The sequence below is a fragment of the Corvus brachyrhynchos genome, unplaced genomic scaffold (genome assembly GCF_000691975.1).
Source record: "Corvus brachyrhynchos isolate BGI_N302 unplaced genomic scaffold, ASM69197v1 scaffold62, whole genome shotgun sequence".
Lineage (NCBI taxonomy): Eukaryota > Metazoa > Chordata > Aves > Passeriformes > Corvidae > Corvus > Corvus brachyrhynchos.
The window spans coordinates 3,545,492-3,557,164 of NW_008236629.1; the positions used below are offsets into that span (position 1 = coordinate 3,545,492).

At 46.4% G+C, this 11,673-nt stretch overlaps 1 long non-coding RNA gene across 2 annotated transcripts in view; it reads right to left on the reverse strand.

Annotated features, from left to right (window-relative positions):
• Window positions 1–11,673, reverse strand: part of LOC108444792 — a 125,222-nt gene that overhangs the window by 104,527 nt on the left and 9,022 nt on the right. The window contains exon 1 of one of the 2 annotated variants that reach the window (XR_001859498.1): window positions 4,876–5,028. The exons of the other annotated variant lie outside the window; for it this stretch is intronic. This is a non-coding gene — a long non-coding RNA (uncharacterized LOC108444792). Of the gene's footprint in view, window positions 1–4,875; window positions 5,029–11,673 lie in introns of those variants that run through there. 2 annotated transcript variants of the gene reach the window in all.

The following is an 11,673-nucleotide window of genomic DNA, read 5'->3' on the forward strand; positions in this document are numbered from 1 at the left end:
AGACAGACCTGTGACAATCCTGTCTAACTCCCTGAACTAGGATGGTCTCCTTGTTCCCAAGAGCAAGCCCCCTTTTTGAACATTACACCACTTCCTAACATGCTCTTTGGCTTCCATGGGCTGGAGATCCTTCTACCTCCTACTGCCACAGAAAGGGCAAGCAAAGCTGAAGTTTTCTGGGATGATACACGGGAACTTTCAGTCCTTTCTCACAAGGAAGTATCTCTGTTTCATGAGGTACTCCACAGGCCCTTTGGACTGGGGGCAGGAAGTGAAGGGTTCAGAGAGGTGGAAGTACCCTCTGTGGTAGGGACACTTCTTCCCTGAGCAAACAGGCACAAGTCTGGTGCACACCATGCCTCCACGTGGCCTTCAGAGCTGCCCCTGCGAATGAACGAGGACAAGTGACACCAGCTCTACCTCCACTGACAGCTGCTGTCTGCAGACCAGAGAACACCATCATCCTGCATGACCACCACCTCAGACCCACTCCACCATCCAGCAGTTCAGAGTTAGGCTGATTTTCTTGTTTACAGGGAGGAAGGAAAATTACTGTTTCCAGCTCCATGGTGTTCTTGATTACGTTCAGCATTCAATGCTATCATCACAGCCAGTACTTATTTTCTAGCATCTCCAGACAGAAAAGGAGAAAGTGATACCCTGGCTCCAGATTCGTGGCATAGCCCACCACTGTCAACAGCCTCTTCTCAAGATTTGGTGAGACTGGAAGATTTGGCCCCAGTGAAGAGGTAACCACTGTGTTTATTGCTGAGTGAAGACCCAGAAGGAAGTTTCAGGAAGGAACCAGAGGAGAAAAATGATGTGATTAAGAAAAACTCTGCAGTACAAAGATTTGTGTGTTGGTCCATTCTATACAAATATTTCACTTCAGTTAATTCCAGGATCTTGCATTTCTGAATGCTGTAAAAGACTGAAGAGGTACACGAGAAGCAGGGGAAAAAAAATGAAGAAGAGGCAACACAGGTGAAGTACTGAATGACTGGAACAGGTGAAAGAACCAGAAATGCTGAAAACATCTCAAAAGAGACCAGCCTCTCAATGCATGACAAAAAAATAGGTTCTTTTTAGGATTTTTAAAAGGATAGCAGATCAGAATGAATGTAAGAGCTAACAAATGCAGGCAGTTTTTAGGAGGAAGTTCACTACACTCTTGCCATCAGTTAGGTACACACAAAAAGTCAGGTTCTCCACTGATTTTTCTCAATTGACTCCAATGAAATTACTAATTTGCACTGCACTGAGTTATACCTGATCCCATATCTACCTACTCTTCCTTATGGCAGAGGACTTAGAGCAGAGCTCTGTTGAAGTCAGCAGATATGTGCAGCTTGCTTTTACACGTGTCCAGCCCAAACCTTTCCCCCTGTATCCAGAAATCTTTGAAAATGTGCCAGTGTTGATGGTGAAGGGGTAATGTGAGGAAATTTCCCCTTTTCTGGTATGGCTGGGCTTTGCCTGTTTTCTTCTCTACATCTGGGTAATTGTATTTCAAGTGAAGGCTTTCTAGCCAGCAAAAAGAGGCCCTGCAAAATGAGTTAAAGGAAACCACAAGTTTGGCATCAGAGCCAGCATCCTTCTCTGAATCCTCACGCCGAGCCTGGCTGTCTGAAAAGCTCTGCTTGATGAGGAGCACAAGACTTTTTTGCATGTGTGACAACAGCTGCAAATATTTCCCTTTGGTACATCATGTGCACACAAATCCATCTCCACTGACCCCCAGACATGTGAAAATATAAGGCATGATAATAGATTCAACAAACACCTAGGCACTGAAGGAAGTGTACAAGTCCAGAGTAGCTCCTTGTGAAGACATGCACCCATTTTACACACAAAGCCTTCACCTCAGACACAACTGGCCATCCAAAGAGTGAGCACGGATGCAGCATCTGTGGACAGCAGGCTGGACCCAGTCCCTGTGACCTCTGTTGCAGCATAACTTATGCTGCCCAGGTGGAGCTTTCATCCTTCTGAATGTCAGAGGGATGCACAAATGAGGCAGCTACTGCTGCCACAGGAAAGGATTTCAGCTTCCAGCTCTAACAATAGAGTCTTGTCCTTTCAGATCCATAGGCTCCAGGTTCAGTTCCCACAGACAATCCACCCAGAGTGGTTGTCAGAGCAACCCTGGCCTTAGAGGTAAAGACTTACTGGAAATGACTTTGTAATAATTTGAGCTCACTCAGGAGAGCAGTCCAAAGTTGTGCGTACACAGCCCTCTCCAGAGTGGAGTAAAACGATCTGAAATCCCACCCGGCCACCTATCTGCACAAGCCTTTACACAGAGCAGACACACAACCAAATTGTGTGTGATGAAGCAGGAAATCTTTCCCCGGCACCTTCTGCATCCTTCCTCCCCACTTTCTTTACTTCTGAGGAAACACTGTGGTGGTAGAACCTGCCAGCCCAGCAGCATCAATGTTTGGTGTTCATCCACACCAAGGGCAGCTGACACATGATCCTCTTCTACCAACATCCAACCTGTCCGAGTGGGCACGAAGCTGGGTGGTCTCTAGGACAAGCTGACCACTCAACTACCATAAACATAATGGAGTGAACCTCATGAGACAAACCGAGCTAACTCAGGAAACAAGTATCAACAAAACCAAAAAGACTGGGGTTAAAAATCACTTTGAAACCATGCTAGTGCTAAGCATGCTGTGTATTTACAGTGTATTTCAATCATGTAAGTGATCAGTCCAGTGTAACACACACCACGTTGAGATAGATGCAGCAGATATAAACTCAGTCTGATTTCATACAGTAAAAATGCATACATGCAAACAGAAATATGTTAAATGCATTCCATACAAAGCATTTCTTCTTATTATTTTAAATACGTATCTCAATTGTTTTGCCCAGTTTTGAGCCCACTTGAATATTCTAGGATTGTCCCAAATCCCAAAAGGGTCAAGAGCTCACTGACTTCAGTGGGTGTTGGGCCAAATCCTACGAGATGAAAATTCCTTTAAGGACTAGTGTTTCAGTGTGCTGTGTTTGCATTCAGTACGGAATACACCAGACTTGCACCATCTTTACAGTGTAGCTACAACATAATGTTACAGCTGAACTGCCATAAGCATAGACTGAGAAATTTAGCAGTGTGAATGATGAGCAAGTCCAAAATACAGTGTATCTATTGTCTACCTCTGCCAAGGCTCCTGTGAAGCATCACCAGCGAACATTCAGCAAGTGTGTTTTGGCCCCTTCTTACCCACTCGAGCCATTAATCATTCATCTTAATTATCTGGGTGTTATTTTGTGTTCCTCCCCCACCCACAGCGCCTGTGTGTTTGTGGTATCCATCTGTTGTTCCTAACCATATACTTGGAGTGCAGGATCTCTGAGGAAAGGGCCGTTTACTCATGACCTGTGCACAACACTTCATGCACTTTAGCCTCAGCCACCAGCTGAGACCTCACAGTATGCCTGGCCACAAACCAGACTAAGTCATGATAATTGTGAGATTCGCTGTGTGTGCCCAGACACACACACGGACATAATCCTGCACCTGTACAAGTCCACTGGAGGTGGGCACACAGGTGCCACCTGATATCAGGGCAAGGAGGAAAGAGAGGGGCAAGGAGAAAAAGCTTGGAGCATGAAATTTTAGCTGGAACTATCTTCTGCCGGCTCACCCCCTCTAGCTGCAGCCCACAGCCTCGCAGCACCACGCAGCGCAGGAGCCTCTTGCCACACTTGAGCTACAACACAGGTGCCCAGGGCATGAAAACACGTTTCTTGAATTCAACTACTGCATTGTGCACGACGTAGGGGAACATCTGAGGTGCTCTGGGGTCTGGTGCCGAATGTGTGCTTTTGCAAAGCTCACCACGTGCACTGGTGCATGGAAGGAAACAGCAATGTCAGTGAGATTGAATAAGTCTTCCCTGGCTTTAAGCTACTTCTCATTTCACAGCTTCCTTTTTTTTTTTTCCTTCTGTTGGATATAGTCAGACATAGTTTGAAATGTTACTGAAATGTATTATCATGGCATTTGTGCTTGAAATGGAACATTTAGCCGAACCTGGTCTGGAATGAATGATTAGAAAAAAATTTCCAGAATTAGTTGTCCTCCACTGATACCATTTTCTTTTACATTTTACTAGCCAAAGTGCACTTCTCCTGATTTCCCATATTCACTGAAACATAAGTACCAAAGCAGGCAAAGACAAGGTGATCTTTTTCCTTATTTGTACTGCAGATCAAACTAAAGCTCACCCATGTGTCCCCTGCCAGATCCCAAGTCTTAAGCCTAGTCTCGTATTTCAAGCAAAGACAAGCAAAGTCTAGGAGACACAAAGCATCAACAAAGTTTAAGCCCTTTTGCAAATCCCTGTGCACTGAAGGGAAGACATTCCCACAGCTACGGCTAGGTGTGCCAGCTCCCTCCAAAATCCTGTTCTCTAACACCAGCCGTATCTGGAATGTGCATGCTCAGAGCTGTGGGAGCGGGTGTGTGATTCTGCAATTCAGCAAGCTCTTGCAGCTCAGTCTGATGGGTCTTCTCGCAGAAAAGGATCTTGAGACATTCTACATCGCTTATGGCACCATCTCCCATGATGAAAAAGATGACTGGAGGGTCAGTTGGAAGAGACAAGGAATTGCTTGTTCCATTAATTGACTCCCTGCATGTTTTGGGAACAAACAGAGGACTTTACTTAGAAGAGCTGTCATTCTCCTGCCAACACTGAAGATGGACCCAGGGACTTAGGGAAAAAAAAAAGGTCAGGACAAGGCCTGTACAATGGGTATGTCTGGTACACTGCTAATGACTATCATCTGGGTGCAACAACGGTAGGATGAGACTATTTCTTAGTGTACACAGAGCAAAGAAAGCCCCTTAAGCAAACATACCAGTAGAACAATTAGATGGTTAATCACAACGTTGGCCACGAGAAGTTTTCCCCATTTTTTCCACTTCAAAGGAGCAGTGATTAATAAACAGTGTTAATCTTCTGGGGAGATGAGTCAGCCCCCTGCCCACGCTCGGGTTATCCTCACAGTGCTGCTGTTCAGAGCGTGAGAGTGTTCCCTGGGGAGAAGAAATACTTCATTTAGCTTGCGGTACTCCACACCAGATCTCACATCATTGCTCTCCATGGCCCTCCTTCTAGCATTCCTAGGAAGGCATCATGCATGTGGATGGGGAGGGATCCCTGACTCCTCCTACACACAGAGTATTCTCCAACTCCAGGTGAAGATAGCAGAGGAAAAGCCACTGGATGGATCAGAGGCACTACGGTAAAGTTCAGAGATTTTGGAATCTCTGTTCAGCCTTATCCACAGGACAGGAGTAGGTTGAAAGACATCAGCATTCACCATTGAGTCCATGGGATGAATCGACCACCTCCTGCTTTTTATCCAGGTCAGTTAAAAATGTACATGTGTTGGGTGACAGAGCAGACCACAAAATGGAGACAGTCCCACCTTTGTTTGTTACTTGCCCTGAAGAAATGCACCCAGACCCAGGAGGAAGTGAGCTCAAGCAGCTGAGCATGAAGGGCGCTTTGCACAAGTCCTGCCTAACACCGGAGAGGGAAAGGTCTGATCACAGATGTGCTGTGATCATGGAAGACAGTCAGGTCCCACTCTTCTTTCCACCGTGAGGAACACATGCTGGCCCACGGTCGGTATCAACCTCTGCCTTCCTCTCAACGAAAGGGGGATACATCTGTGGGGAGGATGACACCAGAAGCTCAGGCAGCAGCAGACAAACACAGTGTTGCTGTTGCCTGTCTCAGGGCACACACTGAAGAGCTGAGGAGGAGAAGAGCTGAGAAAATAAAACGGAAGCCTGAGAGGACCAGCAAGTCTGCGTGCATGTCTCTGAATTTAACAACAGGCAGGCCTCCTAGAAGGTGAACTATTTTTTCCCCTCATACAGCCTTTGCTTCATGCTCTCACACAAGCAATAATTACAGAATCTCCTGCTTTGGTGAGCTACGTCACTGGTGTGCACATATGCAGTGCCTTTGTAAAGCTACTTCTACATGCACCACCCACTGTGCCAAAGGCACTGCCACCAAGGTGACACACCCTTCTCAGTCCTGTTCCTGCACTGTCTGTCCTCAGGTGGTCCCACCTGGTCTCAGCTGTCCTACAGGGTGCTGCCAACAAACCAGGTCTTCATCCAGTCTGTCCCACCATGGAACTGTCACAACCAGTGGAGAAGCACCGATTCACACCAGCTGCAATACTCGCCTGATGTTCTGATGTCCCTCTTGCCACCCACAATGACTGCGAGACAGACATTAGGTCTGCCGCAAATTTCCTCCCTGCCTCTGCTGTGAGGGCCCTCAGCTCCTCGGGGCATCACTGCCTGGAGTGCACTTGCTGAGCTGTGCACTCCAGAGGACATTGCACTGCAATGACACTTGTTCCTTCAGCTGCTCTCATTCTCTTCCCAGAGCTTTCCTTTCTCTGCTGGATCTTTGGGAGGGAAGGAGCCTCCACAGAAGAGCTGGCTCTGCTCAGCAGGGCCTCTGCTCATTTCCTGAGAACTTTTTGACGCGTTCCGTTTGTGACCAAGCTTGGGCTGGGATCCCAGCTGATATTTTAACTTCAGCCTCAATAGATTTCAAACTGCAGCCACTGTAAATAATTCCCTGACATGCACTCCGCCTGCTTTTTGGCACTTCTGCTTGTGTACAGTATTTTTAATATTTTTTTAAGTTTCTTAGCATTCTCTGTGTCAGCTGTCAAGAAGAAGGTGGCATCTTGGTGAAACTGCCTGATCCTTGGTGAAGTCTGGAGACACCAGATTGGTTTGACAATTCCATGCATAATAGCAATCACATTCTCTACTTAACGAGAGACAGATAAAGTAGTGTGCCATGTTCTTGGAGATGTTTACAGGACAGAGAATACTGGAACAACCACATGGCTTCAAACCAGGGAGCAATCAACATGAGGAACCTGGTTTCAGCAGTCATCAAGACCAGAAACTAAGCAGTCTGTAAACAAAACGGGATGTAAAAATCATCTGTTCTGGGAGTCAATAAGAAATTTTACCCTCTCACGCTGCTTATTTCTAAGTCTTCTCAGAGTTGACTTATGCCTTAAGACATCAGAATTCCTCACTGAGCCTTGCAAAGCACTTAATAAGCATTTACTTAGCTTATGCTTATTTTTACATAGGCAGCCAGCTCCAATGGGATTGTTAGTGTGTTAAAGGTTTATCAATTCATTGCTAAGAAATCACCCAGTCTGGATTTTGCTTAACAAAAGTGAGAGAAATCTTGCACTTTCCTCTGTGTTTTTGTGCTTCTATCATGCCTGTCAGACAAGAAGGATTCCTCTCATGAAAAGTACAGATGGATACAGATCACCTGGTCTCAGCCTTTAGGTTCCCCCGCGGTGCAGGTGACAACACTGGGGAACACAGCACTGAAGAGGTTAACAGGCATTATCCTCTCCCTCACAACCACCTTTCCTAGCCATCACAAGGAGGATTAGAGTCTCTGGAAACAAGGATTCCACAGCAAAAAGCAATCAAAAGTGCTGCACATGCCTTTCGTTGGGTATCATCCATCCCACTGCCTTAACCTTTCATCAGGGTTCCTTTCACAGCATGTAAGAGTTGTGCAGACATCTGAGGCCTCCTTCCAGGCTCCCCCTTCTCCCGGGGCTTGATCTGAAGGCAAAGAGTGGAAACTCAAAACAAACAGTAAACAAAACCAAGCTCTCCTAAGTGTAAGCCACACATTTGTTTGGAAGCTTCTTGGCTAATTTTACTCACTGTTTCCTGCTCACTCTGGAATTTCTTTTTCCTTCTCTCTCTCTTTTTTTTTTTTTTTTTTTTTTCTTCTTTCCCTGACTTGGTTACAAGAAGAACCAAGTGAGGTGGGGGAACCCAGAAAAATATTAAAGGAAAAAAAAAAAAATACTCCCTCAAGAATCTCTTGTCCTAGGTCAGGGACCTGCCCAGCTCTGTAACCATAGAGCTAATGGACACATCAGGGTAGAATTTTCTCCTTCTGCTTGTCCATCAGGTGTCTGATGGCAAACCCCTTCAAACGTTGCTACTTCCTCCAGATTGAGTAAGTAGATCTGTTTATGGATGGCCCAAGCTGAAGCCCCAGACATCTGTAGGACTTGGCTCCAAGTCAAGGTCTGATCTGAGCTATTCTAGAAATTCCAGTTTTGTCTGGCCCAGAAGTTTTTGGCCATCCGCAGAATGGAAATATGAGTGGAAACCTGTCATCCCAAGATGGGGGAATTGGAGTGAATTGTAGGCAGGCTACTTTAAGGTCTTCGGGGTGCTTCCCAATTGGCAGAAAACTAGCTTAGCTGCAAGAATCAGTAAAACCATGTTGGGTTCACACTACCCAAGATTCTAGCCTTCTGCAGAAAAATTCATGGCATTCCAGGGTCTAATGGACAGCTGAGAGAAAACTTGCCATTTATTAAAATTCAGCAGCTTTATGCTTTCAGGTTAGAGTGTGAAGACATTCCTGGTACCATGAGAGAGCTCCAAGAAGGCCTCCAACAAGCTCGAATTCCTGACACCTGTACCAGGGACATCATCTGGGCGCTCAACCCCTGTTGTGCTCAGTGTGGCTCCAGCAGACAGCAAATTAATTCTCTTCTCCAGAAACTTTGAAAAACCCAATTCAGAGGACATTTCTTTGTGCATCATAAAGAAGCAAAGAAACGCAGAACCTCTGCTCTTGTATTGGCAGCATGACTTGAGGGTCTACCAAACAGTCTGTGCCCATGATATTGAACCATTTCCTTAAGGGGATTGTAGTGCAGAGAGGAAGGCTTTTGAGGCAGCTATTTTTAAGCCAGGACTGTGCCAATCACATTGTGTTACTTCCAGTTTCAGTCAAAGGTCAAAGCATTTTGGTGTCACCTTTTTTGTATCTCCTAAAGGTTTTACTGTCCCAGGTGAGGCTGTCACAACCTTCATGTCTCCTAACCCACATTTTTCCATGATGGGAAGGATTATTTGAATGAGGATTCTCTGGCACTAGAGAAAATCTCTAAGGTTTAACTTCCTTAAAAGAAATAAACAACAGACAACAAAGCAACTACCTATACAAGGTGACTCTCCATGCATGTTATAGTTGTTTGCACAGTTAAGACATCATTAATGTACAGAGTCAGGAAGAAAAATGCCTGGCACTCAGCTGTCATTGAAGTGAAAGCACAGACAGAGCCAGCAGTGTTGAAAATTAAGGGGAATGGAGTGTGCAATGATTTTTTTCCAGGGGTGAAGGGCAAGCCAGCAACATATCAATGCCACTCTCACAGGCCTTCCAGGATGTCCTTTACTACATATTTCTGTGTCAATAGCTTCTTTCAAAGTCTGGCCACCAATAAAGAGGTGCAACTGTTTGGTCTGCCTTGGCATTATATTGCTCATGGGTTCTGGAGAAAAGTCCTAACTGAGATCCTTGAAGTACCTAAGCCTTGCAGAAATTATCATAAGCCGTTTTTCATTATCCCTGATTCATCAGCAGGGAAACTGAGGCAGCAGGAGGTAATATACAACACAGTGGTAGATGAGAAGAGAATGTCTTGCCCCAGACTTCCAGCCGTTTGGCTTTGCCTACCAGACAATGTTGGATCATGGGTAAATAATGGGGCTGTCACACCCAAATGTTATTTTTAAACTGCGGGTATTGGGTTTGGCACAAACTCCAGCAAAGCACATCACGACCGAGGGAGTCCTGACGAACAAGTGCCCTGCACAGATGGAGCTGCTTTGGGGAAACCTTGTTGTTCGCTACATTTATGCAATCAGTTGAATGGGAGCCCAGGCCCCAACCTGTCAGCTGCACAAGAGCACAGGGAGAGCCTGAACGAGAAGGACATGGCAGGACGGAGCAGTTGGCTCCTACCAGCTGCCACCTCCTCCACCCTGCTGCCCTGGCCCAGGCCGCGCCAGTCAAATCCATAGGGGGGCAGCAAACCCTTTGCAGTCATGGGACTACATTCCCAAAATGATCCTCTTCCACACTCGGTCCCTGTGCAGCTGGAGAGCCCCACGCACACAGCACCCTTTGGAAGGTCAGCATGGACTCTGCAAGCTCAGGGGAAGGAAGATGGACCTGCAAAGTCTCTTTGAACTGGACATAGGTGTCCAGTTCAGGTCAGCAACCCAGCTAGGGGGGGCACAACATGTGCCCGACCCCATCAGTAGGGCTGGCAGGGCTCTGGAAAAGCAGACAACACACAGCTAATTTCAGGTTTTGTTATGAAAACCTACACTTCCATCTAAGACTGCCAGAACCCTTTTGTGGGTCAATGGATGCAGGCTCACTTTAAAGATTTGGGGCGTGCAGGGTCCAAGATGCTTGAGGCTTTTATAATTGCTCTGGTATGTAACAGCACAAGGACGGCCACACTGGCTCAGCACAGAGCTACATACCCAGCTTCCATGGTGGTCAACAACAGGAATGGAGGAAAGAGCATAAGAAAAAAGCACACAGGGACTTAGTCCACCCCCAGGATGCTCCCCTGCCTCCAGAGGTACACAGCTTCAGTCAATTTTATGGTACACCATGTCCTCATGCTCCCCTCTCACAGCTGCAGCTTTGGCACAAAGCAAACCTGAGTTTAAGAAAGAGGCCAGAACGTACATTAGTCTGTTCATGTAGACAGAGCTCAGATGCAGCAGTAGGTGAAATTGTACCCCAATGGACACAAATCTCTTGTCAATTATAACTAATTAGCCCTAAATCTCAGAGCACCAACTTTGCTTTGAAATCCACACTAACTGTGCCCCCTCTCTCTCTCAGATTTCTGGTCAAGCATCTCTAGAAACTTATATTCAATGCTATACTCAGTCACCCAGAAAAACTGAGAGACTGATTTGCTCTCTGGACAGGTCAGGGAGAACAGACTAGAAAGGCACACAGGTGACTTACCCAATATCCCAGAGGCAGCCAGAGGTGAAGCTGGGATTAGCTCAAGCATTTTCCACTTCTCCCCTCCCAAGCTCCAGCCCTTTCCTGCTTGATTTTGCATTCTCCACCCAGCTGTCTTTACTGAACAGTGCCTTTTAGGCAGCTGTCAGGTTTGGATGAGTGTCTCCACTCCATCGAATGGGCTGTCCCCCTCTGTGCTGTTAACCCTGATTTCCCACTGGAGTGAATGAGGAAAAAAAAGACAGATAGCTCCATGGCAGCTGGATAGGAGTTCACCTCTCCCTGTCCCTACAGCAGACAATCTTCTCCTCCTTTTCCCCTCTCCACTAACAGCTTTCCTAGAGACCCTTTTGTCTTCAGCTCCCTCCAGGGAAAAAAAATTCCTTGTTTTCCCTCTATGCTTCTAAAAAAAGAGCTAGGACTTCTAGGTCTCAATTCCTTCAACAACACAGTGTTAACCCAGAGAGTGGTGGACAGGCGACAAACAGGTCAGCCCTTTTTTCTACTTTCCTCCTTAGAGGCAAAAAAATAAAAACTTTAAAAATCAGTTCTACCCATTCCTGTAAACTTCTCCATCTTAACACAGACATTTCCCCTTCCTCAGCCCCGGAGCACCCTCTCTGCTTGCCTCCACTGATAACACCCCAGACTAAACAACTCTATCCCCTTTCAGTGGCTCACCTGCCTGCTCTGGCTACTGCCTGCCTGAGCTCAGGGAAGAGGCACCAGTTGCTAAGCTGTACAGGGGAGAAAAGCCCCGAGGGGAGGAGAAAAAAAA